This window comes from Pseudophryne corroboree, chromosome 9 (assembly GCF_028390025.1).
Source record: "Pseudophryne corroboree isolate aPseCor3 chromosome 9, aPseCor3.hap2, whole genome shotgun sequence".
In the NCBI taxonomy this organism is placed as follows: Eukaryota; Metazoa; Chordata; class Amphibia; order Anura; family Myobatrachidae; genus Pseudophryne; species Pseudophryne corroboree.
In genome coordinates, this window is record NC_086452.1 from 460620609 (window position 1) to 460635120 (window position 14512).

At 48.9% G+C, this 14512-nt stretch overlaps 1 protein-coding gene across 3 annotated transcripts in view; it reads left to right on the forward strand.

The window, feature by feature from the left end:
* LOC134958580 (protein SSUH2 homolog) overlaps nt 1–14512 on the forward strand; it is a 77405-nt gene that overhangs the window by 39979 nt on the left and 22914 nt on the right. The gene's annotated exons all lie outside the window — the stretch shown is intronic.

Consider the following 14512-nt stretch of genomic DNA (forward strand, 5'->3'; position numbering starts at 1 on the left):
AACGCAATCTTGTACATCCTTCCTCATGGTGTTCCACCAGTAAGACCTTTGCAGAAACTTGTACATCTTCTGGGCACCGGGATGACCGGAAAACTTGGAGTTATGGACCCACTGTAGTATTCTTGGCCGGAATCTAGCTGGTACGGACATTCTTCCAGGAGGAGGAGCTGGAGTAGTTAAAGCAGCAGAGACAGAAACTGGATTTAGAATTAAACCCCGCTCAGGAGATTCATCCTCGTCTGTGGAAGCTTGTGAACGGGAAAGCGCATCTGCTTTAATATTGAGAGTCCCGGCCCGGTACTTGATAACAAACGAGAATCGAGAAAAGAAAAGTGCCCATCTCGCTTGGCGAGGATTCAAGCATTGTGCGGATTTGATGTACAGCAAATTTTTGTGATCCGTGTAGATGGTAAACACATGTTTAGCCCCTTCCAAAAGATATCTCCACTCTTCCAAGGCGGATTTAATTGCCAAGAGTTCCTGGTCTCCAATAGTGTAATTTCGTTCGGCCGGAGAGAATTTACGAGAATGGAAGCCACACGGATGTAATTTCTTATCAGAGGAGTACTGAGAGAGAACAGCCCCAACCCCGACTGAAGATGCATCAACCTCTAGGAAGAAAGGTTCATCGAAATTTGGTTGTTGGAGAACTGGAGCCGTCATGAAAGCTAACTTTAAGTGGGAAAAAGCCTCAATGGCTTCCGGAGGCCACAAACTTGGATTAGAACCCTTTCTCGTCAGGGCAGTAATGGGCGCAACAATGGTGGAGAAACCCCTAATGAATTTCCTGTAGTAGTTCGCAAAGCCCAGAACCCTTTGTATTGCTTTCAAAGAAAGAGGCTGAGTCCAGTCACGAATGGCAGACAGCTTTTCCGGATCCATGCGAAGCTCCGTCCCCGAGATGATATAACCGAGGAACGGAATTGATGTTACTTCAAAGGTACATTTGGAAAGCTTGGCATAGAGATGATTCTCTCGTAAACGGTGGAGCACCTCTTTGACTTGAGTCCTGTGTTCGACAAGATTCTTGGAAAAGATCAGTATGTCGTCCAAATATACCACAACACTCTGATATAACATGTCACGAAAGATTTCATTGACAAATCCCTGGAAAACAGCGGGAGCATTACTGAGACCGAACGGCATCACCAAGTATTCGTAATGCCCATCTCGGGTATTGAAGGCAGTCTTCCATTCATCCCCTTCTCGGATGCGTATAAGATTATAAGCTCCCCTCAAGTCGAGTTTGGAAAAAATGCGGGCACCACGAACCCTATCAAATAACTCTGTGATTAGTGGCAAGGGGTATTTATTCTTGATAGTAATATCGTTTAAGCCGCGGTAGTCGATGCATGGTCTCAACCCCCCGTCCTTTTTCTTCACGAAAAAGAAGCCCGCTCCAGCAGGGGAGGAAGAGGGGCGAATAAATCCCTTGAGCAGATTGGACTTAATATACTCCGACATAGCTTGAGTCTCGGGAAGTGACAGAGGATATGTGCGACCACGGGGTGGCGTCTTCCCTGGGACAAGGTCAATAGGGCAGTCCCAAGGCCTATGAGGTGGTAACAGATCAGCTGCTTGTTCCGAAAATACGTCCTTGTACCCTTGATACGCCTCCGGAATGTGCTCTTCATCCGTCTTGGAGGAGACACGGAGCGGACAAACAGGAGTGAGACAATTAGTGTGACAAAAGGAACTCCAGGACAGAATTTGTGAAGACTTCCAGTCGATGTGGGGATTATGACTTATTAGCCAAGGCATTCCAAGAACCAGATCATGGTGCATTTCTGGGATCACCAAGAGTTCCAGACCTTCCTGATGTAGAGCCCCGACCTGCAGCTTAACTGGCCCCGTGCGCCACGTTATAAGACCTTTGGAAATTCTAGTCCCGTTGATAGCCGTCAGTGAAATTGGCCGCTCGATAGGCCGTAACTTTAAACCCAAGCTTTGGGCACAGAAGGAAGATACGAAGTTCCCCGCAGCCCCGGAATCCAACAGGGCTTCACAAGACTTGGAGACTGAATCGGAGACTAGAGTTACAGGAAGCAAACAGTCCGAAGTTGGAGAAGCTTTTGTCGTAACTCCCAGCTTGACTCCTCCGGGAACAAGCTAGGCCTGCCCGTTTCCCGGACGGGATTTACAAGATTTAAGAAAATGATCTGCGGCTCCACAGTAAAGGCAGAGTTTATCCTCACGACGACGCTGTCGTTCTTCCGGAGACAGTCGGGATCGGTTAATTTGCATGGGCTCGTCCGAGCTAGGTGAGGCCACCGGTCTAGGAGTAGGATTCCGAAACCTGGAACGATCCGAACGGCTACGTTCTCTTCCACGCTCCTGCATCCGAAGATCCACCTTGACGCAAAGGGAAATCAAATCTTCTAATGGATCCGGCAGATCTCTAGTAACCAGCTCATCTTTCAGCCGGTCGGAAAGACCGTTCCAGAAGGCAGCTCTCAGGGCATCATTATTCCAGCGTAGTTCGGAGGCAATGGTCTGGAAATGAACCACGTACTGACCCACGGAACGGGCGCCCTGTCGAACACGGAGCAAGTCGGAAGAAGCAGTGGTCATTCTGCCGGGTTCGTCGAAAATTCTTTGAAAGGACGTGATGAAGTTGGTATAGTTGGAAACCATGGGATCAGATCGTTCCCATAATGGAGACACCCAATCCAAGGCAGACCCTTCCAGCAGAGAAATAATATATGCTACCTTGGACCGGTCTGTAGGAAAGTTGTGTGCAAGTAGCTCGAAATGTACCTTGCATTGGTTTAAGAAACCGCGACAATCTTTAGGATTCCCATTATAGCGGGACGGAGTAGGCAGCTGAAGGCGTGGGGTGATACCGGCCGATGGTTGAACATTGCTGGCAACGGCAACTGGTGCGACTACTGGAACAGGTGCCGGAATTACAGAGGCTAGAGACGCCTGAATCTGATCCAGACGCCCGGACAACTGCTGGAGGTACTGCATCACCTGGCCTTGCGCCGCTTCCTGACTTTGTACTCGGGAAGCCAGATTCTGGATGGCACTTGAGTCCGTGTTCCGATTCCCCGGGTCCATCTGGCCTGAGTATACTGTCACTGACCTGATTTGGGAGTGTTGTGGACTCGGGGCTTCTTCCGATGACCGGGAAGAGAAACCGCTACTGGGTCGCAGTAGAGATGGCCGGATGTAGGTCTTCCTCATGCAGGATTAAGACGGCAGGCAGGAAGCACGGAAGAATTTCTTGAAGGTTTCCTGAAAGACAAGACTTGTAGAAATACTGAATACTGAGGTACTGTGGTGTTGGAGGCACTGTGGTGTTGGAGGCACTGAGGTGCTGGTAGTACAGGTACTGAGACACACAGGTGCCGGGAGCACAGTGAGACTGAATGCTGAGGCACTGAAGTGCTGGAGGCACGGAGGTGCTCGGAGGCACGGAGGTGCTCGGAGGCACGGAGGTGCTTGGAGGCACAGGGTGCTTGGAGGCACGGAGGTGCTTGGAGGCACGGAGGTGCTTGGAGGCACGGAGGTGCTTGGAGGCACGAGGTGCTTGGAGGCACGGAGGTGTTTGGAGGCATGGAGGTGCTTGGAGGCATGGAGGTGCTTGGAGGCACAGGGTGCTTGGAGGCACGGAGATCACAGGAACGTGGGAGCTCTGGAATCACAGCTTCTGCGGGAGAAACGAAGATACTCAGGCACCGGATCTCTGCCCGGCGTCTGGTTTTGAATTCCCCGCCCTTGCCTGATTGGCGGAGCAGGCAGGTGACGTCAGTCCTGCTCCGCCTCCTTGACCTCACTATGATGGCGGCGCCCTCGCTCCGGGAAGCCGCCGGAGTAACGCACCGACCCGCCGCTGGAACCGGAGATCGCCGGGAGAAGAGAGGCGCCGGGCAGACCAGGTCACCCGCAGGGACAAGCGCGGCCGCCGCTGCCCGCGGTGAGTGACAACAGGTATGGTGAGGTGTAAATGACGAGGACAGGTATGTGGAGGTGTAAATGATGGGGGACAGGTATGGTGAGGTGTAAATGATGTGGGACAGGTATGGTGAGGTGTAAATGATGAGGACAGGTATGTGGAGGTGTAAATGATGGGGGACAGGTATGGTGAGGTGTAAATGATGGAGGACAGGTATGGTGAGGTGTAAATGATGTAAGACAGGTATGAGGAGGTGTAACTGATGAGGACAGGTATGGTGAGGTGTAAATGATGGGGGACAGGTATGGGGAGGTGTAAATGATGGGGACAGGTATGGTGAGGTGTAAATGATGAGGACAGGTATGGTGAGGTGTAAATGATGGGGGACAGGTATGGTGAGGTGTAAATGATGGAGGACAGGTATGGTGAGGTGTAAATGATGTAAGACAGGTATGAGGAGGTGTAACTGATGAGGACATGTATGGTGAGGTGTAAATGATGGGGGACAGGTATGGTGAGGTGTAACTGATGGGGGACAGGTATGGTGAGGTGTAAATGATGGGAGACAGGTATGGTGAGGTGTAAATGATGGGGGAGAGGTAAGGTGAGGAGTAAATGATGTGGGACAGGTATGGTGAGGTGTAAATGATGAGGACAGGTATGGTGAGGTGTAAATGATATAGGACAGGTATGGTGAGGTGTAAATGATGAGGACAGGTATGGTGAGGTGTAACTGATGAGGACAGGTATGGTGAGGTGTTAATGATGTGGGACAGGTATGGTGAGGTGTAAATGATGGGGGACAGGTATGGTGAGGTGTAACTGATGGGGGACAGATATGGTGAGGTGTAAATGATGGGGGAGAGGTATGAGGAGGTGTAACTGATGAGGACAGGTATGGTGAGGTGTAAATGATGGGGGACAGGTATGGTGAGGTGTAACTGATGGGGGACAGGTATGGTGAGGTGTAAATGATGGGGACAGGTATGGTGAGGTGTAACTGATGAGGACAGGTATGGTGAGGTGTAAATGATGGGGGACAGGTATGGGGAGGTGTAAATGATGGGGGACAGGTATGGGGAGGTGTAAATGATGGGGGACAGGTATGGTGAGGTGTAAATGATGGGGGACAGGTATGGGGAGGTGTAAATGATGGGGGACAGGTATGGTGAGGTGTAAATGATGAGGGACAGGTATGGTGAGGTGTAAATGATGGGGGACAGGTATGGTGAGGAGTAAATGATGGAGGACAGGTATGGTGAGGAGTAAATGATGGGGGACAGGTATGGTGAGGTGTAAATGATGGGGGACAGGTATGGTGAGGTGTAATGATGTGGGACAGGTATTGTGAGGAGTAAATGATGGAGGACAGGTATGGTGAGGAGTAAATGATGTGGGTCAGGTATGGTGAGGAGTAAATGATGGGGGACAGGTATGGTGAGGTGTAAATGATGGGGGACAGGTATGGTGAGGAGTAAATGATGGAGGACAGGTATGGTGAGGAGTAAATGATGTGGGACAGGTATGGTGAGGAGTAAATGATGTGGGACAGGTATGGTGAGGAGTAAATGATGGGGGACAGGTATGGTGAGGTGTAAATGATGGGCGACAGGTATGGTGAGGAATAAATTATGTAGGACAGGTATGGTGAGGTGTAATGATGGGGGACAGGTATGGTGAGGAGTAAATGATGTAGGACAGGTATGGGGAGGTGTAAATGATGGGGGGACAGGTATGGTGAGGTGTAAATAATGGGGGACAGGTATGGTGAGGTGTAAATGATGGGGGACAGGTATGGGGAGGTGTAAATGATGGGGGACAGGTATGGTGAGGTGTAAATGATGGGGGACAGGTATGGTGAGGTGTAAATGATGTGGGACAGGTATGGTGAGGAGTAAATTATGTAAGACAGGTAGGGTGAGGTGTAAATTATGTGGAACAGGTATGGTGAGGTGTAAATGATGGGGAACAGGTATGGTGAGGTGTAAATGATGGGGGACAGGTATGCAGAGGTGTAATGATGTAGGACAGGTATGGTGAGGTTAAATGATATGGGACAGGTATGTAGAGGTGTAAATGATATGGGACAGGTATGTAGAGGTGTAATGATGGGGACAGGTATGGTGAGGTGTAAATGATGTGGGACAGGTATGGTGAGGTGTAATGATGGGGGACACGTATGGTGAGATGTAAATGATGTAAGACAGGTATGGTGAGGTGTAAATGATGAGGACACGTATGGTGAGGTGAAAATGATGAGGGACAGGTATGTGGAGGTGTAATGATGTGGGACAGGTATGGTGAGGTGTAATGATGTGGGACAGGTATGGTGAGGTGTAAATGATGGGGGACAGGTATGGTGAGGTGTAAATGATGTGGGACAGGTATGGTGAGGTGTAAATGATGGGGGACAGGTATGGTGAGGTGTAATGATGTAGGACAGGTATGGTAAGGTGTAATGATGTGGGACAGGTATGGTGAGGTGTAAGTGATGGGGGAAACGTATGGTGAGGTGTAAATGATGGGGGACAGGTATGGTGAGGTGTAAATGATGTGGGACAGGTATGGTGAGGTGTAAATGATGGGGGACAGGTATGGTGAGGTGTAAATGATGTGGGACAGGTATGGTGAGGTGTAAATGATGTGGGACAGGTGTGGTGAGGTGCAAATGATGTAAGAAAGGTATGGTGAGGTGTAATGATGGGGGACTGGTATGGTGAGGTGTAGATGATGGGGGACACGTATGGTGAGGTGTAAATGATGTGGGACAGGTATGGTGAGGTGTAAATTATGTGGGACAGGTGTGGTGAGGTGCAAATGATGTGGGACAGGTATGGTGAGGTGTAAATGATGGGGGACAGGTATGGTGATGAGTAAATGATGGGGACAGGTATGGTGAGGAGTAAATGATGGGGACAGGTATGGTGAGGAGTAAATGATGGGGGACAGGTTTAGTGAGGAGTAAATGATGGGGGACAGGTATGGTGAGGTATAAATGATGTTGGACAGGTATGGTGAGGTGTAAATGATGAGGACCGGTTCGGTGAGGTGTAAATGATGGGGGACAGGTATGGTGAGGTGTAAATGATGAGGACACGTATGGTGAGGTGTAAATGATGTGGGACAGGTATGGGCCCTCATTCCGAGTTGTTCGCTCGCAAGCTGCTTTTAGCAGTATTGCACACGCTAAGCCGCCGCCTACTGGGAGTGAATCTTAGCATAGTAGATTTGCGAACGAAAGATTAGCAGATTTGCGAATAGACAGTTCTTAGCAGTTTCTGAGTAGCTCGAGACTTACTCTGCCACTGCGATCAGTTCAGTCAGTTTCGTTCCTGGTATGACGTCACAAACACACCCAGCGTTCACCCAGACACTCCCCCGTTTCTTCAGACACTCCCGCGTTTTTCCCAGAAACGGCAGCGTTTTTTCGCACACACCCATAAAACGTCCAGTTTCCGCCCAGAAACACCCACTTCCTGTCAATCACACTACGATCACCAGAACGAAGAAAAAACCTAGTAATGCCGTGAGTAAATTACCTAACCTAATAGCAAATTTACTTGGCGCAGTCGCAATGCGGACATTGCGCATGCGCATTAGCGACTAATCGCTCCATTGCGAAAAAAAATAACGAGCGATCAACTCGGAATGATCACCATGGTGAGGTGTAAATGACGGGGGACAGGTATGTGGAGGTGTAATGATGTGGGACAGGTATGGTTGGGTGTAAATGATGGGGGACAGGTATGGGGAGGAGTAAATGATGAGGGACAGGTATGGCGAGGAGTAAATAATGGGGAACAGGTATGGGGAGGAATAAATGATGGGGGACAGGTAGGGTGAGGTGTAAATGATGGGGATCAGGTATGGTGAGGTGTAAATGATGGGGGACAGGTATGGTGAGGTGTAATGATGTAGGACAGGTATGGTGAGGTGTAATGATGGGGGACAGGTATGGTGAGGTGTAAATGATATGGGACAGGTATGTAGAGGTGTAATGATGGGGACAGGTATGGTGAGGTGTAAATGATGTGGGACAGGTATGGTGAGGTGTAAATGATGTGGGACAGGTATGGTGAGGTGTAAATGATGGGGGACACGTATGGTGAGGTGTAAATGATGTAAGACAGGTATGGTGAGGTGTAATGATGGGGGACAGGTATGGTGAGGTGTAGATGATGTGGGACACGTATGGTGAGATGTAAATGATGTAAGACAGGTATGGTGAGGTGTAAATGATGAGGACACGTATGGTGAGGTGTAAATGATGAGGGACAGGTATGTGGAGGTGTAATGATGTGGGACAGGTATGGTGAGGTGTAAATGATGGGGGACAGGTATGGTGAGGTGTAAATGATGGGGGACAGGTATGGTGAGGTGTAAATGATGTGGGACAGGTATGGTGAGGTGTAAATGATGTGGGACAGGTATGGTGAGGTGTAATGATGTAGGACAGGTATGGTAAGGTGTAATGATGTGGGACAGGTATGGTGAGGTGTAAATTATGGGGGACACGTATGGTGAGGTGTAAATGATGGGGGACAGGTATGGTGAGGTGTAAATGATGTGGGACAGGTATGGTGAGGTGTAAATGATGTGGGACAGGTATGGTGAGGTGTAAATGATGTGGGACAGGTATGGTGAGGTGTAAATGATGTGGGACAGGTGTGGTGAGGTGCAAATGATGTAAGAAAGGTATGGTGAGGTGTAATGATGGGGGACAGGTATGGTGAGGTGTAGATGATGGGGGACACGTATGGTGAGGTGTAAATGATGTGGGACAGGTATGGTGAGGTGTAAATGATGTGGGACAGGTGTGGTGAGGTGCAAATGATGTGGGACAGGTATGGTGAGGTGTAAATGATGGGGGACAGGTATGGGGAGGTGTAAATGATGGGGGACAGGTATGTGGAGGTGTAAATGATGGGGGACAGGTATGGTGAGGTGTATATGATGGGGGACAGGTATGGTGAGGTGTAAATGATGGGGGACTGGTATGGTGTGGTGTAAATGATGAGGGACAGGTATGGTGAGGTGTAAATGATGGGGGACAGGTATGGTAAGGAGTAAATGATGGAGGACAGGTATGGTGAGGAGTAAATGATAGGGGACAGGTATGGTGAGGTGTAAATGATGGGGGACAGGTATGGTGAGGAGTAAATGATGTGGGACAGGTATGGTGAGGAGTAAATGATGGGGGACAGGTATGGTGAGGTGTAAATGATGGGGGACAGGTATGGCGAGGAGTAAATGATGGGGAACAGGTATGGGGAGGAGTAAATGATGGGGGACAGGTAGGGTGAGGTGTAAATGATGGGGATCAGGTATGGTGAGGTGTAAGTGATGGGGGACAGGTATGGTGAGGTGTAATGATGTAGGACAGGTATGGTGAGGTGTAATGATGGGGGACAGGTATGGTGAGGTGTAAATGATATGGGACAGGTATGTAGAGGTGTAATGATGGGGACAGGTATGGTGAGGTGTAAATGATGTGGGACAGGTATGGTGAGGTGTAAATGATGTGGGACAGGTATGGTGAGGTGTAAATGATGGGGGACACGTATGGTGAGGTGTAAATGATGTAAGACAGGTATGGTGAGGTGTAATGATGGGGGACAGGTATGGTGAGGTGTAGATGATGTGGGACACGTATGGTGAGATGTAAATGATGTAAGACCGGTATGGTGAGGTGTAAATGATGAGGACACGTATGGTGAGGTGTAAATGATGAGGGACAGGTATGTGGAGGTGTAATGATGTGGGACAGGTATGGTGAGGTGTAAATGATGGGGGACAGGTATGGTGAGGTGTAAATGATGGGGGACAGGTATGGTGAGGTGTAAATGATGTGGGACAGGTATGGTGAGGTGTAAATGATGTGGGACAGGTATGGTGAGGTGTAATGATGTAGGACAGGTATGGTAAGGTGTAATGATGTGGGACAGGTATGGTGAGGTGTAAATGATGGGGGACACGTATGGTGAGGTGTAAATGATGGGGGACAGGTATGGTGAGGTGTAAATGATGTGGGACAGGTATGGTGAGGTGTAAATGATGGGGGACAGGTATGGTGAGGTGTAAATGATGTGGGACAGGTATGGTGAGGTGTAAATGATGTGGGACAGGTGTGGTGAGGTGCAAGTGATGTAAGAAAGGTATGGTGAGGTGTAATGATGGGGTACAGGTATGGTGAGGTGTAGATGATGGGGGACACGTATGGTGAGGTGTAAATGATGTGGGACAGGTATGGTGATGTGTAAATGATGTGGGACAGGTGTGGTGAGGTGCAAATGATGTGGGACAGGTATGGTGAGGTGTAAATGATGGGGGACAGGTATGGGGAGGTGTAAATGATGGGGGACAGGTATGTGGAGGTGTAAATGATGGGGGACAGGTATGGTGAGGTGTAAATGATGGGGGACAGGTATGGTGAGGTGTAAATGATGGGGGACAGGTATGGTGAGGTGTAAATGATGAGGGACAGGTATGGTGAGGTGTAAATGATGGGGGACAGGTATGGTAAGGAGTAAATGATGGAGGATAGGTATGGTGAGGAGTAAATGATGGGGGACAGGTATGGTGAGGTGTAAATGATGGGGGACAGGTATGGTGAGGTGTAAATGATGGAGGACAGGTATGGTGAGGAGTAAATGATGGGGGACAGGTATGGTGAGGTGTAATGATGTGGGACAGGTATTGTGAGGAGTAAATGATGGAGGACAGGTATGGTGAGGAGTAAATGATGTGGGACAGGTATGGTGAGGAGTAAATGATGGGGGACAGGTATGGTGAGGTGTAAATGATGGGGGACAGGTATGGTGAGGAGTAAATGATGGAGGACAGGTATGGTGAGGAATAAATGATGTGGGACAGGTATGGTGAGGAGTAAATGATGTGGGACAGGTATGGTGAGGAGTAAATGATGGGTGACAGGTATGGTGAGGTGTAAATGATGGGCGACAGGTATGGTGAGGAATAAATTATGTAGGACAGGTATTGTGAGGTGTAATGATGGGGGACAGGTATGGTGAGGAGTAAATGATGTAGGACAGGTATGGGGAGGTGTAAATGATGGGGGACAGGTATGGTGAGGTGTAAATAATGGGGGACAGGTATGGTGAGGTGGAAATGATGGGGGACAGGTATGGGGAGGTGTAAATGATGGGGGACAGGTATGGTGAGGTGTAAATGATGTGGGACAGGTATGGTGAGGTGTAAATGATGTGGGACAGGTATGGTGAGGTGTAAATGATGTAAGACAGGTAGGGTTAGGTGTAAATTATGTGGAACAGGTATGGTGAGGTGTAAATGATGGGGAACAGGTATGGTGAGGTGTAAATGATGGGGGACAGGTATGTAGAGATGTAATGATGTAGGACAGGTATGGTGAGGTTAAATGATATGGGACATGTATGTAGAGGTGTAAATGATATGGGACAGGTATGTAGAGGTGTAATGATGGGGACAGGTATGGTGAGGTGTAAATGATGTGGGACAGGTATGGTGAGGTGTAAATGATGTGGGACAGGTATGGTGAGGTGTAAATGATGGGGGACACGTACGGTGAGGTGTCGATGATGGGGGACACGTATGGTTAGGTGTAAATGATGTGGGACAGGTATGGTGAGGTGTAAATGATGTGGGACAGGTGTGGTGAGGTGCAAATGATGTGGGACAGGTATGGTGAGGTGTAAATGATGGGGACAGGTATGGTGAGGAGTAAATGATGGGGGACAGGTTTGGTGAGGAGTAAATGATGGGGGACAGGTATGGTGAGGTGTAAATGATGTGGGACAGGTATGGTGAGGTGTAAATGATGGGGGACAGGTATGGTGAGGTGTAATGATGTAGGACAGGTACGGTGAGGTGTAAATGATGGGGGACAGGTACGGTGAGGTGTAAATGATGTGGGACAGGTACGGTGAGGTGTAAATGATGTGGGACAGGTATGGTGAGGTGTAAATGATGAGGACCGGTACGGTGAGGTGTAAATGATGGGGGACAGGTATGGTGAGGTGTAAATGATGAGGACACGTATGGTGAGGTGTAAATGATGTGGGACAGGTATGGGCCCTCATTCCGAGTTGTTCGCTCGCAAGCTGCTTTTAGCAGTATTGCACACGCTAAGCCGCCGCCTACTGGGAGTGAATCTTAGCATAGTAGATTTGCGAACGAAAGATTAGCAGATTTGCGAATAGACAGTTCTTAGCAGTTTCTGAGTAGCTCGAGACTTACTCTGCCACTGCGATCAGTTCAGTCAGTTTCGTTCCTGGTATGACGTCACAAACACACCCAGCGTTCACCCAGACACTCCCCCGTTTCTTCAGACACTCCCGCGTTTTCCCCAGAAACGGCAGCGTTTTTTCGCACACACCCATAAAACGGCCAGTTTCCGCCCAGAAACACCCACTTCCTGTCAATCACACTACGATCACCAGAACGAAGAAAAAACCTAGTAATGCCGTGAGTAAATTACCTAACTTAATAGCAAATTTACTTGGCGCAGTCGCACTGCGGACATTGCGCATGCGCATTAGCGACTAATCGCTCCATTGCGAAAAAAAATAACGAGCGATCAACTCGGAATGATCACCATGGTGAGGTGTAAATGATGGGGGACTGGTATGTGGAGGTGTAATGATGTGGGACAGGTATAGTTGGGTGTAAATGATGGGGGACAGGTATGGGGAGGAGTAAATGATGAGGGACAGGTATGGCGAGGAGTAAATAATGGGGAACAGGTATGGGGAGGAATAAATGATGGGGGACAGGTTGGGTGAGGTGTAAATGATGGGGAACAGGTATGGTGAGGTGTAAATGATGGGGGACAGGTATGTAGAGGTGTAATGATGTAAGACAGGTATGGTGAGGTGTAATGATGGGGGACAGGTATGGTGAGGTGTAAATGATATGGGACAGGTATGTAGAAGTGTAATGATGGGGACAGGTATGGTGAGGTGTAAATGATGTGGGACAGGTATGGTGAGGTGTAAATGATGTGGGACAGGTATGGTGAGGTGTAAATGATGGGGGACACGTATGGTGAGGTGTAAATGATGTAAGACAGGTATGGTGAGGTGTAATGATGGGGGACAGGTATGGTGAGGTGTAGATGATGGGGGACACGTACGGTGAGATGTAAATGATGTAAGACAGGTATGGTGAGGTGTAAATGATGAGGACACGTATGGTGAGGTGTAAATGATGAGGGACAGGTATGTGGAGGTGTAATGATGTGGGACAGGTATGGTGAGGTGTAATGATGTGGGACAGGTATGGTGAGGTGTACATGATAGGGGACAGGTATGGTGAGGTGTAAATGATGGGGGACAGGTATGGTGAGGTGTAAATGATGGGGGACAGGTATGGTGAGGTGTAAATGATGTGGGACAGGTATGGTGAGGTGTAAATGATGTGGGACAGGTATGGTGAGGTGTAATGATGTAGGACAGGTATGGTAAGGTGTAATGATGTGGGACAGGTATGGTGAGGTGTAAATGATGGGGGACACGTATGGTGAGGTGTAAATGATGGGGGACAGGTATGGTGAGGTGTAAATGATGTGGGACAGGTATGGTGAGGTGTAAATGATGGGGGACAGGTATGGTGAGGTGTAAATGATGTGGGACAGGTGTGGTGAGGTGTAAATGATGTGGGACAGGTGTGGTGAGGTGCAAATGATGTAAGAAAGGTATGGTGAGGTGTAATGATGGGGGACAGGTATGGTGAGGTGTAGATGATGGGGGACACGTATGGTGAGGTGTAAATTATGTGGGACAGGTATGGTGAGGTGTAAATGATGTGGGACAGGTGTGATGAGGTGCAAATGATGTGGGACAGGTATGGTGAGGTGTAAATGATGGGGGACAGGTATGGTGATGAGTAAATGATGGGGACAGGTATGGTGAGGAGTAAATGATGGGGGACAGGTTTGGTGAGGAGTAAATGATGGGGGACAGGTATGGTGAGGAGTAAATGATGGGGGACAGGTATGGTGAGGTGTAAATGATGTGGGACAGGTATGGTGAGGTGTAAATGATGAGGACCGGTACGGTGAGGTGTAAATGATGGGGGACAGGTATGGTGAGGTGTAAATGATGTGGGACAGGTATGGTGAGGTGTAAATGATGTGGGACAGGTATGGTGAGGTGTAAATGATGAGGACCGGTACGGTGAGGTGTAAATGATGGGGGACAGGTATGGTGAGGTGTAAATGATGAGGACACGTATGGTGAGGTGTAAATGATGTGGGACAGGTATGGGCCCTCATTCCGAGTTGTTCGCTCGCAAGCTGCTTTTAGCAGTATTGCACACGCTAAGCCGCCGCCTACTGGGAGTGAATCTTAGCATAGTAGATTTGCGAACGAAAGATTAGCAGATTTGCCAATAGACAGTACTTAGCAGTTTCTGAGTAGCTCGAGACTTACTCTGCCACTGTGATCAGTTCAGTCAGTTTCGTTCCTGGTATGACGTCACAAACACACCCAGCGTTCACCCAGACACTCCCCCGTTTCTTCAGACACTCCCGCGTTTTTCCCAGAAACGGCAGCGTTTTTTCGCACACACCCATAAAACGGCCAGTTTCCGCCCAGAAACACCCACTTCCTGTCAATC